Source organism: Apus apus, chromosome 6 (assembly GCF_020740795.1).
Source record: "Apus apus isolate bApuApu2 chromosome 6, bApuApu2.pri.cur, whole genome shotgun sequence".
NCBI classification, from domain to species: Eukaryota; Metazoa; Chordata; class Aves; order Apodiformes; family Apodidae; genus Apus; species Apus apus.
In genome coordinates, this window is record NC_067287.1 from 22,551,583 (window position 1) to 22,573,309 (window position 21,727).

The 21,727-nt window shown below is 44.4% G+C and overlaps 1 protein-coding gene across 1 annotated transcript in view; it reads right to left on the reverse strand.

Moving 5' to 3' along the window:
* WIPF1 (WAS/WASL interacting protein family member 1) overlaps positions 1-18,584 on the reverse strand; it is a 53,867-nt gene extending 35,283 nt beyond the window's left edge. The window contains exon 1 of the mRNA XM_051624154.1: positions 18,514-18,584. The gene's annotated coding sequence lies outside the window, so the exon portion shown is untranslated. The remainder of the gene's footprint in view (positions 1-18,513) is intronic.
* Between the last annotated feature and the right edge of the window lie 3,143 nt (positions 18,585-21,727).

The window sequence follows — 21,727 nt, forward strand, 5'->3', positions numbered from 1 at the left end:
CCATGTTACACACTACCTGCTAACACAAGGGCCACATGGACTACTTCTCATTCCTCCCCCCACCAAAAATCTGTGAAGATATGTATGCAGAACCCAGTAAGATGGTTAGAGAGACATTTTAAGAGGACTAACCTGTGCTATTTGAATCCGATGGAGGTCACCCGGGTCTGAACTTCCCCAGCAGCTTCAATCTCATTTCCTGCAGAGCTGCATGTGACACCACACTTCCTCACTGCACCTTGCTAGGCTCGCTTCACTTACTCTTTAAAACCAGATGAAGAAACTAACTATCCCTTACAGCATGTTGAAGAGCTTTCTGCTCTCATGTTGAACCACTGACATTTCTGCATAGCCAAAGAGCCCTCCTCTATTGCCTTCTGAGTCACTCCATGATTCAAAGGACCTCTTTGTATTAATACCAAATGCTGATGTGATTCTGTTACAGTATGCTCAGTGCTCCCCCCTTTCCTTTAAAGAGGAAACAAATGCAATAGCAGAGAATGCAATTACGCTGCAGGCGTGGGAAATTTCACTTCAATTATATTTGTTTATCAAATTTTCCAAGTGGTAATAAATTGATGTATTCACATAGATGCAATTACCAGCAGTTCTCAGAAATATTTTTCATTTGAACAGGGCAAACAGCTTTCACAGGATTTGGAGTCCTATGAAAAATAGTTTATGATTTCAGAAGAGTAAAGGTTCTCTTCTCAGCTGTAGCATTTATAGTCATCTAGTGATGGGACAATCAGGCCCAAACATATGTCACAAAAGGAAGGGCAGTAAAGTCCTGGAATATAAGTATGCTTACAGGATTAGTGGTGGTTAACAGAATTTTTTAAAATAAGTGTATTTTAGAAAGACAATCTAATCCTAAGTGGTACCAACACCAGAAATGCTAACACAGCCTGGAGATAAAGTTTGAAGACTACCATGTCAAAGGAGAAGCAGAATGGTCTTACCATGAACAGCAAGGAGATGCTGCTCTGCTGGAAGATGCTCCTTGTGGAGCATGTTAAACACCCTTCAACTAGGCTAAAGGGGTGGGGGTGGAGATCAATTAAATGTCCTTTTATTTAGTGAGAGCTGAAATAACAACAGCCAATACCTGGGACACTGATCAGCCTGGCAAGGAGTGAGTGAAGGCAGGTGGGCTACACAGCCAGAGAGGTTCCCTTTAAGACTGATTGCAAACATCTGTGCTGGGGCACCAGGCAGACCTGGCTGCACCTAAGTGTGGGTATGAAGAACCTGAAGGCAGCAAGAGAGTGAACAGACAGTGATGCTGCACATTTTGGATGCAAAGCTTTCAGCAGCAACACTCTTATGGTTGTCCATCCACTGCCATTCTCCTACCACACCCCACAGCTGTCTCAGGGGTGCTGGCACAGTGGTTTCACAGCCTGTGCCATGGACGGTATTGAGGAACAGATCTAGTGTTTAAAAGTTGATTAGTTTTTTTTTTCCTTTTTTTTTCTCACTCTCAGGCTGCAGGGGACAACTGCCAGCATGAAGCTAGGTCTGCTGCTACCCAGGCTGTCACACAAAACCACAGTGCAAGGCCCAGAGCAAACCAATGGGAGCTGCTTCTTTGTCCATTGGTTGCTGCATTCTATGTAATTTCTATGTAAATTAAGAGGTTTCCACTGAAAACGTAATCTTTCAAATTAAACTGTGCCAGATGAACATCGGTCTTGTGAGCAGCCTCCTCATGACCACAACCCTGTCTTCTGCCTTGGGGCTTCCTACCACAGCTCACTAGTTGACAACTATCAAGCAAACCAAATTAGCTCCTATAATTTTTATCAGGTTAAAGTAACCTGCCTGATCCTGCTGGAAATTGAGTGGCAATGGTTTCAAGGATTCCTCCTACCCACAGGGATGCAGGAGTGGTGACCTCTGGTAAAGAGGCAGCACCAAACAACAGGATTTCAGAGAGCAGCACGTGCCTGCTGCCGGGGTCACTGGCTGCCAAGTTCTGCACTTCTGCAAGAGTGACTGTGCAAGGATAATCCCACCTCCCCTGGGAGTTGGCAGACACAGTATAAAATGTTGCTGGATAAAGGGACAAGCTCAGGAAAGGAGGGGATCTCTTCAGGCTAATACAACGAGACAGCACAAACCTTTCCAATTCAAGGAACATCAGCAGTTAAGTACTGAACAATTCACACCCATCTAATAAGAAATACAAGTATTTTAAGTGTAAACATACAGAGGATACCCACAGAAAAGGAAACACGTGCATGACTGAAAAAAGACTAGTCCACAAAATGGAGGCTTTGCATCAGACTCTCTTTGGGCACCCACATGCCCACTTGTGCATGAACATCTGAGATCCTGTGGCTGCGGCAGGAGTGCATGTGCAAACACATGCCCACAGAAGCACCTGCTCTGTCTCTATTTAAAGTCTGGCGCCAAATGGCCAAGGTATTATTTACACTGGCAGATGCTTGGGAGCACAGCGAGATGCAGGCAGCTTAAGCATTTTCCCCTCGGTAAGTGTGCAGAGACATGATATGCTGGACCGCGAGCTTCAGAGGCACCGAGGGGAAGTTGAAGAGTTCAGGAAGTGCCATGTTTGCTCTCAGCACACTGCTGCTTTGTCCTCCCCAGCTGCTCACCCACTGACTCTCAGCCCTTGCAGGAGATGGGTTATGTCTCTTCATTTTAAGAAGGGGCTACGTTTACTAAGTCACTTTTAATGTGTCAGATGCTGTGCGAGGATCTAGCTGCGTATATTGGACCATGCCAGAGCTGTGCTTGGAGTAGCTGGTGGGGAAAATGTGGTGTTATATCTGTCCAGATACTCCACGTCGTTCAAGACAGGAGGAATTTGTTTGCGCGGCAGGTAACTCACAGCAGTCTCACAGCTGCTTTGAAGCTATGCCCAAGGAAAGCAGCTTCCCAGGGCTTTACTCCAGCCGAGTCCAGAGGGCAGCTGCACCTCGGTGGGGCCACGGAGGAGGCATGGCAGGGACAGCGAAGGCAGCTGTGTGTCATTGGGGGGACTTGCTGTGTCCACAGAGCCCTCACGCAGGGGGTTTGCTGAGCCACCACTGACACCAGAGGATCTGTCGGCTCTGACCACGGACCATTAAGATGTGAAGGGAAACATCTGAAGCCTGATAAATTCTGTCCTCTGTAAACAAACCGCTTATTTCTACATCCTTGTCACAGATGAGGAATCTGTTGACTGGCACCTTCTGGAGGACTGAAACCTCAATGGGATTTTCAGCAGTAATCTGCTTTTAACTACTGCTGTATCTCACCTTGAACATATACAAGACAAACCTATTTATTTATCTTCTGAATGGAAAACATACCTGAATCTCTTCCTCATGTACACATGGGTACCTAACAAAGACATGTGCCAGTAACCCTACAGATGGCACAAGTTGTTTTTAAGACTATCAATTTACTTTCCCTCACTTGCCATGAGATCAAACAGCATTTGATTTGTGGATAAAGGACCACCCTGGCAGCAATAACAAGCTGCACAGTGACCTGACAGCTAAGCTACACAGGGATGTTAATAGACACAGCTGTAAAGCCCTTTATACAAATACTTTGCTGTCCTGTGCTATGGGGATAAAAAGGCAATCACAGTCTCTGAGGTTTTTTTTTTAGAAACATACATGGCCCTACATCCACACTTTTGAGCATACTGGACATAGTGATCGAGGCTAGCGGAGCATGCTGAATCCCAGCATTCAAAACCCACACACACTACTTGCCTTATAAAAATGGACCCTGTTTATTCATTAAATGGAAACTCACCCCTTTCACCAATATGGCTAAGACTTATACTCACACACACTATTCCACAGAACAGTGGATATGGTGGGGACTGTTTTCTATCTGGTACCTGTCACCAGCAAATACGAGCAATTAACATCTCAGTGATTTGGCAACACAATCCGTACTGCTCCTGACCTCGAGCGGGCACAACACGTGTGAGTGCAAGAGTAAGTCCTTGTGTGGAGCTGCTGATATGGAACTCCAAAAAAAAGCCCAAATCTGTTTTCCAAATCACCAGAGCCAAGCACTAATACAGAGGTGTTCAAACTTCAAAGCAGGAGCACGGTCGGCAAGAGTTTGCTGAAAGAATTACAACCAGGCATGGAAACTGGGACTTCTCAGTAGCATATAATCCCTGCTGTTTCTATTTCCTCTTGCTCATTATCAGCACAGACGGGGGCTGAAGATTAGTAAACAGTGGGTGTTTGGGGTGAATTAGAGCATGTGTGATGTAGAGCTAGGTATCCTGGTGGCATCCCTGTGACTTTGTAGAGAGACGTAAATATTTAATGTTGCTCACTACCTTCCCTCAGAACTATGAAATACTAACACATTCCTTGGGGATGGGAGAATCTAACAGATAAAACAGAGAATCTGTCTTGTCCTTCATCCAGGATGTGAACAAAATTTGATGGTCAGAAATTTTCTAGCAAATTTCCCCTCTGCAATCACGTGTGCGTGGAAGACAAAGAGTACTCACACTACTCCAGTCCTGTCTGAAACCAGGAAAAACCCAACAAACTCTAGGACAAAACCCTTTACACACAGCTACACCTGTATGAGACATTACAATTTCAGCTACCCCCTTGGTTTTAACTACAGGTTACCTGTTCAGAGGACAGCCACATAAATAAAAGCCATTACTAAGAAAATGTAATATGCCTAAGAAATACCTACCAATTTCTTGACTTGAGCCAAAACTTCTGAGCTGACAAACCTTGCTCAGAAAGTTACTTGTCCTCTCTGCCCCAACAGCACAGACATTGCAGTGTACAAATATTATGATATATATAATAAGTTACATTTCTAAAAGGAGAACTCTGTGGAAGTCTCTTTATTTTATTATAGATATTTCTAATAACCTCAATACATTCTTAGCACCCAAAAATGAGGTTTTATTAAAAGGAACAGCACTGGTCATTTCTTACAATACTTAATTTCACATAAAACCTAATTTCTTATTTTGCAGCTTTTTAAAAATTTAAAAATACAATAAGCTTGAGATACAGTTTCTCTTTGACCTGATCAAAGAATGTAGGATTACTCAACTAGTCCACCAAGATAAGAAACAACTAAACAACTATGCTATCTTTCCAAAGAGTATTTTCAACACTTTTTGCCCAGTAAAAAGTACCTAGCTGTTTTTCTAGAGCAGTGTTTGTTACACGTTACCAGTGGCATGCCTAGTCTTCAAGTGCCTTTTTCAATATATGAGCATTTCTATGATGGTGATATTAAAAGTGATTATTAAGCAATTTATTATTAGCTGTTAGCATGAGTCAAAGTTCACACAGTTTCAGGCATGAAAAATTTGATTAAGAATTTTCATATCCTTGATTATTTCAGTAGAAAACATCAACTGTTTTTAAAAGACCATGCTTAATCTGAATAATACTTTATCTTCAAACTTCTCATGAGCCTTTGGGTACATATACAGATTTACATATAAGTACACATGAACAATGCTAAACAAATCTACACCTTAGAAATCACAACCTACCACAACATACACACATTTTAAAGCCACAAACCCAGTATGCATTGACAAGAGCAATTTTTCATCTGACACAGGCCATACAGATCCAAGCTGTTACTTCTGTTTAGTCTATTTCCCCTTTGCATTTGGAATCTTTGTGCTGGAAGGACTGAAAACTTGTGATTAGGTGGTAAATAGAAAGGGAGCTAGCTACAAAAAAGATAACACCCAGGAAAAAAAAATAAGAGCTGTGCACCATTTTATAGTAGGGGCATCTTATCCAAAGCTCATGCCCTTTTGCCTTTTGGTTTTTTTAAAGAGAAAGTAAGTTCCAGCCATTGGGAACTTTAGTCCATTTCTTGCATTCTTCCCATGGGTGGTATATTCTACATCAGGAATATCTAGATGCCAAATATAGCGACAGATCAGAGTCTGTGTATACTTGCTGGGCAATTATAAAACAGAAGCAGCCTCTCTGCTGCATAATGGATGTGATCTTTTATTAATTGCTTAGGGACCAGTGCCAGCAATCCCATACTGATTGGAACTATGTCTGAGTAAGATGAGCAAGATCAGATTATGTGTTTTTCTTCCATTAATATTTATTGAAAACAATATTCTCCCAAGAATAAACAGAAGAAAGGGAGGCTCAGTATATGAGCATGTATGCCACATTCTCATTTAATGATATATGCCATTACTATGAATTAGGAGACTCTATTACTGTGAATTAGGAGAGCAGTACTTAAAGTAACAGCGAATTGCAGGGTCCATGGAAAACATCCAGATAACAGCCTTGGAGGCTAAAGGTCTCTGTTTCTTTAGACAGTGAAAAATTCAGCCCAAATTGAAAGCTCCTACATCTCATTCACATGTAACGGGACATGTAGGGCATGGGACACATCCAAGAGAGACTGCTCATGCCACCATGCCCAGTGTTGGCCCTGGTCTAAAAGGACCATGAGAGAACAGTTACAATCCTCATTCACAATCTGACTACTTTGTAATGGCTCTTAGCATGGAACTAATTCAATGCTGTTTTGAGCAGGAATTTTTGTCTTGCAGACCTGGGATTAACAACTCTTAGACCATGCTAAACCTGACAGAAAGCAATGGTTAGTCACAGCTCACCTGGCCTAGAGATAAACTGCTGATCCAGAAATAAAATGCCTGCTATTGCCAATCACCATAAATTAGTTTCATCAAATGCTGAAGCCAAGCAGCAACTAGAAGACTATACTCAGAGGATACAAAGCAACACCTCTACCACGCAAGGGTGTGGGAACACCCTGTTGTCCCCATAGACAGACAAATAGAAGGAGCTGGGTTTCTCATGGTTTGGCTATGCAAGTTCCCATAGCACACTTGGGAACTGGCAATCAGGATAAGCCCCCAGATCTGCAGGTTGAGATTTGGAGTGGAAGCAGTTGTATGATATTCTGAAACAGCCTGGCACCAGGTCTCCCTTATTAGCAGAAGTTCCAAACAATAATATAACTAAACTTGTAATCACCTGTCTGTATCCTGCTCTGCATGCTTTCAGTTTCTTTATTCCTCTCCCAGTAGCAAAAGGCCAGGTACTCAGTAGAGAACAGAGTAATTAAACGTACAGCCAAGTATATGGCGTACGGTTTTGAGGGTGTTACCTGTAAGTAACAGAAAAACCCAACTCTGTATTTTGAAGCATGGCTGTCTGAAAAGTTGCTGCAAACAGAGCAGAAATGCCTTACAGTCCAATTTCTAGCCTACCCAGTGAAGCCAGCTGAGTCTCCTGCCAGGCTGCGCTGCAGCAGCGTCCTAAGAGAACCATGCAGAGGAAAGTGGCCTCCTAAAACTCTCCTGCTCAGCCTGAAAAATTATGGCTGGCCCAGAGTAAGGGGGAGATAACAGCATGGGCCCCTTAGGGGAGGCAAGATTAGTCACAGGCATTTTGGTAGAGCCCAAGGCTTCTAGGTGGTCTGTGGGCCACGTCCCAGGAGAGCCAGCATGTCCCAGCATAGTCCCTCAGGGAGGGTGAATTGTGAGCTGATGCTCCCCACCTCTCACCAGCAGTGCTTCCAAGCACCCCCACACGCTGTGCCAGTCTGAGGAGTTTCTTCACCCGCTTTCCTGGAGCCATGTCCTCCCAGCAGGGGCTCAGCTACACCAGCTGTTATACAGGCTCTTCATACCTACTTGAGGTTTCACGATGTTAATAGCTTGGATTTAAGTAAACTTTGTGACATATTTAACTTTGGGCTTTTTGCTGCTAAAGGGGACAAGGACTGTTCTCTCAACTTCTAATATATTGCTCTTGGGAATTCTGGTTTTGAAGAACTTTGATTGCCCCTGAGGCTATTTCCATAATTCTATCCTCAAGAACTATTAAAAAAGTCCCGTTTTACGCTTCCCCTTATACCAGACAGGGTTTCTTAGTGACAGGGTCTGAGACCCTGCACTGATGCACATTACAGAAAAATGACAGTGACACCAGGGGTCATGTGCTCTGCTGAGAAAGGAAGAAACCAGGACCTGAACATGTCTAAGTTAAATACAGAGATGTGAGACTGCAATCTGTGACAATTTCACTGGACAGAATGGAGATTTATTGCATCAAACATGCCTGTGGATACTCTGGGCTTTTTCCTCCCTAGTAGTCACACCACAGCAACTCTACAGAACTTCTAAAGAAAGACGTCTAGGACACTGAAGCTTTAGAGCAGAATGAAGAATGATCCTACCTTCAGGATGGCAATTTCAAAATATCAGCAGTCTCCACCCGAGAAAAGAGGAAGCACCTCCAGAAGCCTAATGAAAAACAGACAGGAGGACAGTCCAGGAAACACTGTCCTGACCTTGCCTGGAGCAATCCTGCTCCACTGGTGTCCTCTCAGAGCTGATCCCCTCCAGCAACCTAAAATCAAGGGCAGGACTGGACCCAGGGTTGCACCTACCAGCCCTTTTGCTAATCCAGAGGGATTTTTAATGTGCGTGTGTCATTGTTCTCACTTCCTAGGGCATAAATCCATCCCTAGCTGAGAAATGGCAATGGGACACTTCCTTATCTTATCCTTCTTGTATAGACAAAGGGAAGAAAGTGAAGATACACCTTTTTTTTTTTTTTAATTTTTCTTCTTACAGGGTTTTTCCCATCTATTGTCTTTTGCTTTTGTCCAAACCTCACAATGCATGGCCTGGAGCAAAAGCCTTGGAAGCTGTAAATGTTGTGGTATTATATACCATGTAGTATCATTACCATGGTTTATTTAATCCTTCATCAGTCTCAATGATTAGGGAGCAGACAGTGAATAAACACATTTGTGAGAAGAATAACAGCCTTCAGTCTAAGCAAAAAAGAGCAGTCACATACAACTCCTACTGTAAACAACCATAAACTCCCATTATTCCTCCTAGGAGGAAACTTTCTCGGGGAACTTTAAAAGTACCACACACCAGAAGACAACAATGACAATTCTTTCCCTTGGAAGCACAAAATCCCTCAGTGTTCTCATTTAAGTACTGCACATGATGACATCCAACTGTGTTTTACCCTGCAATTCACTCGCATTATCAGGGATGTTCTGCTAAACAACTGGCACATTTTAGATTAATAAAGAGGGAACTTGTCCAGTCATCTCAAGCTGTTTTTCAGTTATGGAACACTTCATTTTCTAGTTCCCTATAGCAGCTCAAGTTAATTTGTCTTCCTCTTGACTCCAGTCAGCATGCACACTTTTTTAAGGATGCACAAATGAAAAAGAAAAGAAGCTTAATAAAACTTGGAGACACTGATCCTGCAGAGAGTTGCTAGGAAGAGGATAACCAATAAATGAGGAAATAAATATTGCTCTGGTTCCACTTAAGGTGACAAGTGTAAGCATGCAGCAGCTCTTCAGAGTAAGATGCTTCATTTTGAAAAGCACTATCTAATTTGAAATTAAAACTAACCAAGTCAAGAACACGGGTTGCTCATTTATACCCAAAGGACACTAGTTAATTCAATTAAGAATAATCTATTTAAAGTGTGTCAAGAATAAAGTTTTCTCTCCCCTCCTAAGCCACCTGTGCAGATGAAATGCAGAACTTGTATTTGCAAATATAGTAGGAAGGTCCAAGGGATTTCACAGAATCACGGAATCGTTCTGGTTGGAAAAGACCTTTAAGATCCTTGAGTCCAACCATTAATGTAATTCTACCAAGTCCAGTGCTAAGCCATATTCCTAAGCAGTTTGTTGCTGCCTAGTATTAAAACAAAATTTTAGGGATGTCTGTTGCTGTTCAAGAATTTCAGGTTTGAAGATGCCACCAGAACTATTGACTGGAAAAGTTGTATGCTTAAGGAATATTTTTTTCTCCGTTTTGAAGCAGTATTAGTCTGGGGTGGTTTGAAAATGCAACCTGCAGACAAGAATATGATGGTAGGTCTGTCTCTGTGGCCTCAGATGAATTGCATTCTCTCTAAAACTGAAACAGTCATACTTCCATACCTTCCTTACCACCACATTCTTATAATTTCATTTATCAGTTCCTCCCATTGAAATAGAAAATGTATTCTACTGGGAATTCCCTATCTCAGAGGTTTTAAAATCAAAGACAAGATGTATGATCACATGAAAAACAAGAAGGAGCATCTGACCAAAGAGAGATGCATATAAAGAGATCAATAGAACAAGTAATGCAAACTCACATGCAGGAGCATGTGGCTTATTTGCATACAACATCCAGCAACGCATAGCACCTCTTAAATACGTGATTTACAGAGGCAAGGGGTGGAATATCTTGGGTTTGCATGCCAAGGTTTCAGTATCAGGGGTCCTACAGGGGTGGCTCCTGTGAGAAGCTGCTAGAAGCTTCCCCCGGTATCCGAGAGAGCCAATGCCAGTCAGCTCCATGACAGACCTACCACTGGCCAAGGCCGAGCCCATCACTGACTGCTTTAGTGCCTCTATGATAACATATTCAAGAAGGGGGGGGAAAAAACCCTGGAAACAGCAGCAGAAAAGAATAAGAATACATGAAAGGAACAACTCTACAGACACCAAGGTCAGTGAAGAAGGAGATGGAGAAGGTGTTCCAGGCACTGCAGCAGAGATTCCCCTGCAGCCCATGACGAAGACCATGGTGAGGCACTATGTCCCCCCTGCAGGCCACGGAGGTCTACAGTGATGCAAATATCCACCTACAGCTCATGGAGGACCCCACACCAAAGCAAGTCAACACTCCAATGATGCTGTGACCCCATGGGAAGCTCATGCTGGAGCAAGCTCCTGGCAGGACCCATGGAGAGAGGTGCCCATGCTAAACAGATTTGCTGGCAGGACTTATGACCCCACAGCCACCCCCCCCCACCTCATCTGGAGCAGTTTGTGAAGATCTGCAGCCTGTGGGAAGGACTCACTGGAGAAGTTAATGCAGAACTGCATGTGAGAAGAATGTGAAGAGTTCTCCTATCAAAGAGGAAGGAGATACAATGTGTGAGGAACTGACCAACTACCTCCATCCCCCAGCATTGCTGGGAGCAAAGTTAAGCCCAGGAAAGAGAATGAGGTGGGGAGAAGGTGTTTAAGATTTGGTTTTGTTTCTCATTATCCTACTCTAACTTGATTGATAATAAATTATTTTTTTCCTCAAGTTGAGTCTGTTTTGCCCATGACAGTAACTGCTGAGTGATCTCTCCCAATTCTTATCTCAACCCATGAGTCTTTCCTTATGTTTTTCTCTCCCCTGTCCAGCTATGGGGAGTCAAAGAGTAGCTTTGGTGGGCACCTGACATCCAGCCAGGATCAAGCCACCACAGTTACCTTTAATGCTTCCTTTATAAACTCCTTTCAGTAGCTTCAAATGTGAAAGAAAGAGTGAAAATTCTCTATTTTGCATTTCCAAGCCAGAAAAAAACACCCACAGACTTTTGGATTTACATTAAGCAAAGCAGATCAATGTTAGGTAAGTCAGGACTTGAGGAGAGCAGTGACTGATGTGATGGCCATGGGAGGACTAATGATTTGGGGCAAATTGAAGAGAGAATTGTAAAGCTTAGTACTGCATGACTGATGCTGCTGTCTATGTTTGCCAAACTGCAATCCAAATGGATCCAAAAGTATGTCATCAAAGTAGTATCCTTTCCTCACGTAGGAGGTGATAGGGAAACTAACCAGTCCTTTCTCTCCCCAACTGTTTTCATCATCCATGTCCTTCTACTAAAAAAGCTATCTAGCTAATGCTAGTTATGAAACCAGTTATTCTGTTTAGAAGACACATAAAAGGAGGGTTCCTAATTGTGCCACCCTCTTAGTCTCTACAGTGCTACCCCAGCAGCTGGAGTTTGCAAGCTGCCTCCAAGCACCTATATCTTTCCTCAGGGATCAAGGTAATTTCAGGGTGGCTATAAGGTCCCACCATTTTCAGAGCCTGATTGTGAGGTGAACTAATGAGGCACTGTCTGTTGCTCCCAGCAGAACAAGCAGAAAAGCCACAGATCTAGGGCAGCAGCTCTCAAACTTAACAGTTCACATCACAAAAAAGGAAAGAGAAGATAAGAGTTGGGGGAAAATGGAAGCACTAGGCAATTCCTCTTTCACTTCTTGAAAAAGGGGCCAGGGCACTGCACTCAGTCTTCCACAGTCTCTCTTTCCTATAATTTAATACTCAGAACTACAGGAGATGAAGTTTTATATACCCTCAAGGTGCAGTAAGAAGAAACTTCTGCTGCTAACCAAATCCTGTTGTGGGCTGAGCCAGTGTTACAAACCAGTCTGGATCAGCCTGCGCCAGCATGCTCCCTGTGCACTGCAGCTGTCTCCTTTGCCAAGAAATTCCAAGTTTTCAGATCTACACGTATCACTGTAAAGATGTGTTTTCTAATGTTTAAGACAGTTTATTGTATTCAACCATATCACTCAGCATAGCAAATCTGGGATATATTCACAAGCACTCACACTTGTGCTTCCACTGCGGCCAGGCATGACCCCCATACCCACCTTCCAAGCAAAGCTGCCCAGACAATTCAGCTTTATGTATCTGGCAGGCTCAGCTGTTACAGGGTATTACTCTGACACATGCCTCTCTTCACAGAGCAGCCAAGCACATGTATAACTGGACAACAGGTTGTGGCGACAATAAAACAACACATTATCATATCTGATTTCTCTGACTTCAAGGATTTCCCAACTTGCTGTGCCTGCTGATGCTCTCTCAGTATTTAGATATCCATGTCAAGTGAGTTACAAAACCCAGCTGTTATTGTGGTGAATAAGCAATGGACAGATCTGCTGAATGATGCAAGGCTCCACTGACTTTTAGTTATGCTTATGTAACTCCATAGTTTCACAGCTGCTAATAATTAGCAGCTGACCTGCATAAGTGCTGGACAAAAACAGAAAAAAGATGGGAAAGGAGAACCCTGCTTCATCACTTCAGAAACAAGCTACCAATGCAAGAGTAGTGATTTTTTTTTTTTTTAATCTGCCATGATTTTCTTTTTTTCTTCTAAAGAGAATTGAAACAAAAACAGCATAACAAATTCAGCATAATTTATAACTGAAGATCTGAATGGTGCCTTGTTCATAGCATTTGGATTTGAAACACAGATGCAGTTAACTCACAGCTTAACTCCTTCCATGGTACTCTTTAAAATGCTGATGTGTTTTCTTCTCAGCTTCCAGAAGTTTTCTTCAAGTGATTTTTATTTCTTTTTAAACAAAGAGAGATTCAAACTTGCATTCTGTGTACAGCTTCCTCTGCTCTTTTCCTCTCTTAAAAATAAGAGATTAATTGTTATGCAGCAAACTGGGAATAACATCATTTTCTAAAAATTTCCTTTCCAGCTCTTGTCTTTATTTTACAAAATTCTTTTCCAAATCTGATGTTCTCAGCGTTTCCTGAAAAAGTCAATGCAAGAAACTGTTCTTTAGTACTAAAAAAACTCTATGAATATGAAAAAAGAAAATAATCTGTCAGAGGGTAAAAGTAGCCTCTGTTGCCAAGTGATCTGAAAGTAGTCGAGTAGGAAAAGAGGATGGTTTTATGTTTAAATACAGCATCTTCTCACTGTATTTAGTACTAAGGCACTATTCTGATCTTCTCCCAGTACTACTACTGACCTGCTATGAGACTTTGGGCAGTCACTTCATCACACTGTGTTTCTCCATGCACTCCACTTTTTAGAGTCTTTATTCAGGCTTATCAAGGCCATTTTTGGATCTTTTGATACCACTTGCATTCCCAGCTGTTCTGGGGACAGACAAAAGCATCCATGCTTATCCAGTAATGCAGAAACCTAGCATACAGCCAGCTGGGAGGAACTGCTGGATGTCAGCTAGGTCAGAGCTGGGCTAACCTGGCTTTAAAGCCGATTGCTTGGGCTTTGTCCAGTCCAGTTTTTAGACCATCTCTAAGGACAGACTCCACAACCTCTCTGGACAACAGGCTGTGGTGTCTGGCCATCCTCACCATGGAGGATCTTACTGGCAACTTTTGAAGCAGCAGTACAACAAGCTGAAGAATATAATTTCTTCTTAGGGCTCACATCTGGTCTTAAGTCAGGGTCCAGGAAAATTCAGAGAAAAGCATGTTCTTCTTGACAAGAGGATTTCAGCACTCAAGCACAGCATTCACAAAAAATATTAGAGGGAAGAAAAGGGAATCACTCTGGTTCCCAGATTTACCACAAGAGAAACATGCACAAGTTATTTGGAGTTGATGAAACTGCTAAGAGTATTTTTTTTTAACCTCTCTATTACTTCCCATTAAAGAATATCCTGTATTTTCTTCAGCAGGAGAAATGTACTCAATTTTAGCTCAAATGATAAGGAGAGCCTTCTCATGGAGGCATGCCCTGGAGGACAGGATCACCCTTCATGTGGGCTGAGTCCCAGGAAGAAAATGGCAGGAGCTACACATACACACACTGAAGAGATTAGACAATGGGTGCCACGTGAACAGCTTAAAAATTTCTGCTTCTGCAACATCACTAGTTTAAGGAGTTACAAAGTTAAACAGTAACTCCAAAGTGTACTTATGTGTAATTGCCAGCAAATGTAGAAGAAACCTAATGAGGTTAGAGCAGAGTTAAGTATTACAAAACAGGCTCCCGCATTACTCCTTGTGCTTCCCGTTTATCTCCTTCCAGGAATAAAGGAAGACTTCATTTGATCTCTCAGATTTATATTAAACTGCTCCCTTGCCACGTGTGTCTCCAGCCTTAGAGACACTTCGCTGATCTTTGTGAACCGAGTTGGAGGAGACCCAAGGACAACTGCTTTTTTGGACCTGCATGTCTGCAAGGCTGAAGAGAGGCTACAGTATCTTTCAAAGCCCTGATACTTGGATTATTTTCACTGAAAAAAACATCTTTTAATGATTCAGATTTCACTTACAACTCAGCAGCTGTGGCACAGTGCTTGCAGAGAATCGTAGTGTAATAATGTAGTAAACAGTTCCTTTCCTTCCCTGTCCTCTTCAAATATCTAAATATACACATAACATGCAGCTGATGCCACATGAGAGCACTATCATACAGGTCACAACAAACATCCCAATTATAATAAACAAAACCTTCTACTAAAATACAATTCTTGACATCTTTATTAAATTTAGTTTTTAATAACAACTTTTCTGGGTTATTTCCCAGCTAACAGTTCAGCAGTTATTGTTCAGTATCTGTCAGATTTTCACTTTGAAGTAAGGAGCTAAACAAGTAGGTATCAATTGCACACCCAATAGCACACAGAACCAATAGCTGCCTTGAAGATCTGTGACCACTTCCAGTATCCTCATCTTTGTTACTACCAAGATCTGCTCTACCAATCCAAACTTACTTTCTCCCCATATGAAGAACGCTCCCTCAACTCAAATACAACTAGCAACATTGATTTGGAACCAAGATACCCAACAGTCCCTTCTACAATAGATCCAAGATAACAGGTGTTAATGTACATCACATGAAGGAATGGAGAAAGTGTCTACATTAAAGTCAAGAATAAGAGAAATCAGTAGGAAGAACACAAACACATTTGAATGTTATAACACTTAATTGTTGTGAAGTAGCCAAATTAAAGTATGTTGATGTTGGCAAGAGCGTAAACTTTAAAGAAATCCTTTCCTTGCTGCTGCATCACAACTTCTCACAGTTTCTACACCTAAGTCTGCTATCCAGATGAAGATTCACTGGAGTTGGCACAAAACATTTCTAAAGGCTGCTGCATTAAGACATTTTACTGAAATGTATATAAACCAAGAACCACACATGTGCCTCTAGAGGAAACCTAGGAATTCCTGTCCTCATGTCACATTTGTCAGACAACACCAACATACACTATTTTCTCTCTCCAAAAAAAGCTCAGTGTTTTTACAAGCAAGCTTTTTTAATAGCTGTTAGAACCTTATGTGCTGAAGGCAATGGAGAGCAATACTGCAGCACATTTCCTTCACAAAGGGATGAACATTGCTCCTGCTCCTCAGTGGCCTCTCAATTGATGAGGTTCTGAAGGTCATCAGATGTAAAGGTCATGCCCGTTGTCACAGATGGGAAATTGCTGCTAATACCCTTTTTGAGATGCACACTTTCAATTCTGACTCTGCTGCATGATTAAAAGTTCAGAAGGCCTGATAATTTTGTGGCAACTCTGGGTTTCTAAAAAAAAAAAAAAAAAAAAAAAAAAAGGGGGGGGGGGGGCGGGAGTGGGCAGGGGGCGTAAGAGAGAGAAATGTGTAACAGTCTTGTAGCAATGTAGCCCCCAAAGACACTATCGGATGCCATTCAGAGTATTTTAATGCTGTAGAAAGTTAACTGCAATTTCAGTAGAAATGCTAAGGCAGCAGCAGAACATAGCCAAAGAACTTACACTATTTTAATTCCCATTTGCTGAGGTGAGCAATATTAAAGCAGGAGGCAGGGGAAAGGCAGCACATTGATCAGGACATTGTACAGACAAAAGGAGTAGCTGCTCTTCCTTCCCTATCTCCTTTTCCAGAGGTTTTTAACCCACATAGCTGAATGTTTCAGCAATTCCACTTACAGAACAACCCCACAGATAACTAGGGGAGACTAATGAGTGGCAGCACAGGGGGAGGAACAGGTGAGCAGCAATAAGAGATAAGAGAAGGGTGGGAGGGACAGGAACAGAAGCAAAAACCTCTAAGCTGCCAAGGGCAATGTGCAGCCTCCAGCGCACAGCCCCTGCCCTGAAAAGCTCACACTCTGGTCAAGGCCAACCACAGGAACTGGCGTGCCTCTCGCTTCACATTCCTCGGAAACTTGCCTTAACCAACTATGGAAATAATTTCATGTACAGCATGGAGAGCTACACATTTGACAGGCAGATGCTAAGGGCAACGTCCTGCTCAGCTTGAGGTCGGAGGATGCTGAAGAGCCTGTAAGAGTGCAGGAGAAAGACACACAATACGCGAGGAATGAAAAGCAGTGCTTTCTGGAGGAACAGTAATTGTATCGAGATACAATATCATATTTTTAGGATATTTTCTTTTGCCCTAGCTAAACAGACTTTTAAACAAAACTTGTCTATGTATAAAAAGCTTTTCATCTCCATACGTAGCTTTCCTCTGTCCCACCCAGATTCTCTCTTGCACTCTCTTCCTGGATCTCCCTTTCTGTGTCTGTCCTCCCCTCACGTGCTCCTGCTGCACAGAGGGCAGAAGTGCTCTGGAACAGCTGCATTTCCCTCCTCTCCTGCTCCTTCCCCTCGTCTGCTCTGGCAGAGGCGAAAGTACATGCCAGCTCAGCCTGCCTCGTGCTGCACAGCACTCTGAAAGGTGCCCTGCCAGAGCGGGTCCCTCCGTGGCAGCCTGGCCACCACTCCTGCCTTTACTGAAGGCAAGAGTCTCAAAGCAGGGCACACTGCAGAGTAATGTGCAGAGGCTAAACAGACTCTGAAAGGACCTCCTATTTTTGACATGGCCTTTTGGGCCTCTGCACTGTGCTCCCAGTGTGGACTTGGAAGAGCCAAGGGACTGATGAAACAGAGGGAAAAATAGGAAGAGTGTGAAAAAGTATGTAAACAAGGGGCAAAACACACTGCCCATCCTCTGGAAATAAAGAGAACTGAGAACAGACACTCGTTATGGCCCTCTCTTTGAGGAAGCACTGCAGAAGGGCAATGTAGAAGTACCTCACTGCGGGTTCCTAAACTCATGCCAGACTCAACTTCTGTATTGTTTTATTTTAAATCAGAGGCCTGAGCAGGGCATGTGGTAGCAGCTGGAGAACACATACTCGCAGAGAGGGGATAGTCCTGCACTGCAAAAGGTGTTTATTAAAAGATGAAGTACAGCCATTGGAGTAGCAGGGGCAAACAAATAGGAAGACAAACCAAAACTTTAAAACTGTTTACTTGAGCCTCCCAAACCCGATTCCTTATAAAAGCCCCCAAGAGCTAGCTCAGAGGGCAGAGACCTGCTTCAGTTGCCTGCACCGTAAAGCCTAACTACGAGGTTCACCTCGACATTTGTTGCAGATGAAAGCACTTGAGGGAGGAAGGCTGCAGCACAGACAACTGTGTGAGCTAGTGACTGCAATGGCACCCTGCTCGGGAGCCACACGCGTGGGCAGGGGTGTGTGGCACAGCCCCAGCACGGCTCTCCCCACCCTGCCACGCCTGCTGGGATTTCACAGGTCTGGCTGTACCGCGGCGGGGATGGACATGGATGCCACCAGGCACCTTCCGGGAGGCTGGGGCAGAGGCACAGTCCAGCTGCCAAGAGAGACCAGGGGCTGTGTCCAGAGACCCACTCCATCCTCCAGCCCGGGCATGCACCCAACCCCCGGGAAAGCGAGAGGGAAGCAAGGAGGGATCCCAGCCGCGCCAGCACGGCTTCGGAAAGTAGGAGGAGCGCGTCCCAGCTCGAGACAGAGCAGTCTGGAAGAAAAGAGAGAAAGAGAAAACAGGCACGAAACGGGACCCAGCTCTCGGGGCAGGGCCAGCCGGAGCAGAGCCACCCGCCCCGACCCTTGTACCCCGCGGGGCCGCCCCGCCCGGGGGGCCCCGTCCCGCCGTGAGCGGGCAGCGAAGCCCCGCACCCCTTACCGCGCTCCGCCGGGCTGGGCAGCCGGGGCAGCTCCTGCCGGCGATCCAGCCGCTGCGGCGGCCGGGACATGTTGGGCCGGGCGGATATTTATAGCGGCAGGAAGCGGCGCCGCTCCCCCCTCCCGCGCCGCCGCACAGGCCCCGGGACCGGCCCGCGGGGGGCGGGGGGCTGGCACCGCGGCGGGCGGGTGCGGGGGTGCGTGCTCGCCCCATCTCCCCCGCCCCCCGAGACCCTCGCCCAGGCTGGCAGGGCGAGGCTTCCCCCTGAGGCGGTGCCTCCCAGGTGGCGTGGGGGTGCTGGTGAAGGCCGTGCCCCCCGCCCCACCTGCTGACCCTCTGCCCCAGGTGTTCCAGGGAAGTCGAAACCAGTCAGAGCTAACGAGGTACCCGGCTTGCAGGGAAAAGTTTTCAGGTCCCCAAGTGCTAACGACCTGAACTGTGAATATCATAGAATGCCAGGTTGGAAGGACCTCAAGGATCGTGTGGTCCAACCTGTTTAGGTTGGAACACAGTTTAGACACGATGGCCCAGCACCCTGTCAAGATGTCTTAAAAGTGTTCAGTGCTGGGGAATCACCACTTCCCTGGGGAGATCATGCTAATGTCCCACTGCTCTCATAGTCAACAGTTTTCTTCTGGTGTCCAATTGGGATCTGCTCAAAAATAACTTAAACCTATTACCCCATGTCTTTTCCATGTGACTCCTTGTAAAAAGAGCGTCTCTGCCTTCTGGGTAGCCCACCTTTAAGTAGTGTGTCATATCGCAAGCTTTTCCAGGGATTCATTCCGCTCAGACCCTCACCAGTTCGCCGGCAACACCTGTAACCTGCACGGGCAGCTCTGCTCTGCAGCCTCCGCTGCACCCACCGGCAGGGAGTGCCGGAGGGAAGAGGTGCCCTGTGCCCTCCCGCGCCTGTTCAGCCTCCTCCTCTCCCACCTGGGAGAGCTGCAAGCCCCGGAGGCCTTCATGCAGGGTCTCCCCTCGCCGCAGCTCCTGATGCTCTAATTGTCCGCAGAGCTCTCAACACGCTTCATTTTCCTTACCCACCTCCCATGGCCTTGATAGCAGCCAGCAGGGAAGGGGTAGTGGAGCTTGGGGAATGGCAAGGCAGCAGGCAGAGACACACACAGTGGAGTAGAAGCATAATTAAACAGTGGGAAAGAGGTATTTGCTTTTTCCCTTTTAAGGTCTGCAGTATGCAGAGGTGTGGGAAGGTCAATTACCCCTCTCTACATGCTGCCCCAAAAAGCATTTGTGCTTCTTACCTCAATTAACTCACACAGAGATTTCTTTGCCAAACAAGCAGTAGATTCTGCTCCCTTTTCTCTCCCAGCTTGACTAAGTTTTCTAGAAATAAAACTTCTGTTAGTGTTTTTGGGTCTAGAACTGATGTAGTGAAAGGAAAAATACCCAAATTATATGTAATGGAGCAGCTTGGGCAGATGCAAGCAAAATTTGAAGGGCAAGAATTGTGTCCTGTTTGAGCCAACACACTGATCCTGCATGCATTTGTCTCTGTAGGATTTCATATTTTGGAGCTATTTGAACATTTATTGTTTACTCCATGCATGAACATGGTCCAGTCAGGCAGCTGTGTAACACTATTGTCTAAGATACATGAATGTTAGGGGCAGGTGTCCTGAAGAACTCAAATGCAATCTTGGTTCCCTTGTAGAAACATGTCCCAGCAAGGTCAAAGACTGAATAACTTGTGTGCTGAGCTAGCCTACTACAATTTGCTTTCATATTTTGACAAGGAGATGAACAGTTGCTCAAAGACAGCATTATGGTAAGATACTCTGCTGTGCGAGCAGTGACATTACTGATTTGCCTTCAGCTTAAAGTTTCAAACCTTGCCAGGTTTTTATGTAGGTCATTTCTCAGTTTCTGTGTCATTGCATGCTTAGAGCATTACAAGATGGACACAAAAACAGGTACAGTTTTTTCTCTCTACCGTCTTCTGACCCATGTACACAACCCAGATTGCCTTGCAAGCAAAAATTATGGAGCTCACAAATGGAAAAACTGCAGGTACTCTGTGTTTACTGCCTTTACAGACCTAAAGCTCCCTAAAGAGGGTCACAAATCCACAGGAGGCTCCTAAGCACGACATCCTGCATTTGGGTCACCGGTGAGCTGAAAAGTCACGTAGAGGCAAACAGCTTCTTCCTGACTATGTACTGGATAAATACCATGTGATGTGTTTATTCCAGGCTCCATATGGAATAAATAACAAACACTGAAACAGATCTGCTGGGCTGTTAGAGGTTGGGAAGGCATGCTGCAGTGAGAGATCTGTGCTGGATTGACAGGGAACAGCGAAAACCCTTGCTAGGAAAGTGTTCTCCCTTTTTGGGGAATCTGCTGAGTGACCCACCATCACTGCACTTCAGTGGCCTACAAACTGCTTTGGACTCTTGCCTGCTTGTCAGTCTGGCCTGTCACATGAGAATAAGTGAAATTGTTCTTTCTTCATTGTAGATAACCCACCTACTGCCAGTGGAACTCAGCAGGGCTCTCAGAATGAGCATGAAAATGGTTGCTTTCAGGTTGGCAGTTTTCCATATCTCTGCTAGTGTTTAATACTTTATCAAGGATTGAAATCTGATTGTTCCAGAGAATTTTTGCAAAGCAATGCATGGTTGCCCCCGTCTGTAGTTGGGATTTGATTTCCAGAAAGGCAGAAGGTGGCGACGTTCCAGAGAGATATTCTAATATGGATGTAAAGAAGGTGTTATCAACAAGATCAAAATGAACGAAAGCATCTTGAAGAGCAAGAAGATGGCAGCTAAAAGTGGAACCGGTCAACTGCTCAGAGTACCATCACTGTCAAAGCAGCACCTTCTCACCTAGAGATCCCTGGTCTGCTTTCATTTAAAGGAGGCCTGCTTCAGTGCCATGGTGTTTGCATTTCATTATTTTTTTTTTCCCTTATTAGAGAAATGAGCATGTGAGGTCTGATGCTTGTTTTGCTTATCTGGAGAACTGTTTGTATAAGCTCAGAGCTGTTGAAGGCAATGAGGCAGCAGAGATGCACATGTGGATCACACAAGTATTATCCAGGCCATCTCTCTGGGGCTGCTGGTGCTACCCAAGTAGGAGAGAGGAGAGTTTAGTATTACAATTGCAGGGAGAGACTACAGTGCCATAAATGAGAAATTGTTAGACAATATGTACTTAACACATTGACAGCAAATTAGCTGTCACAGTGACT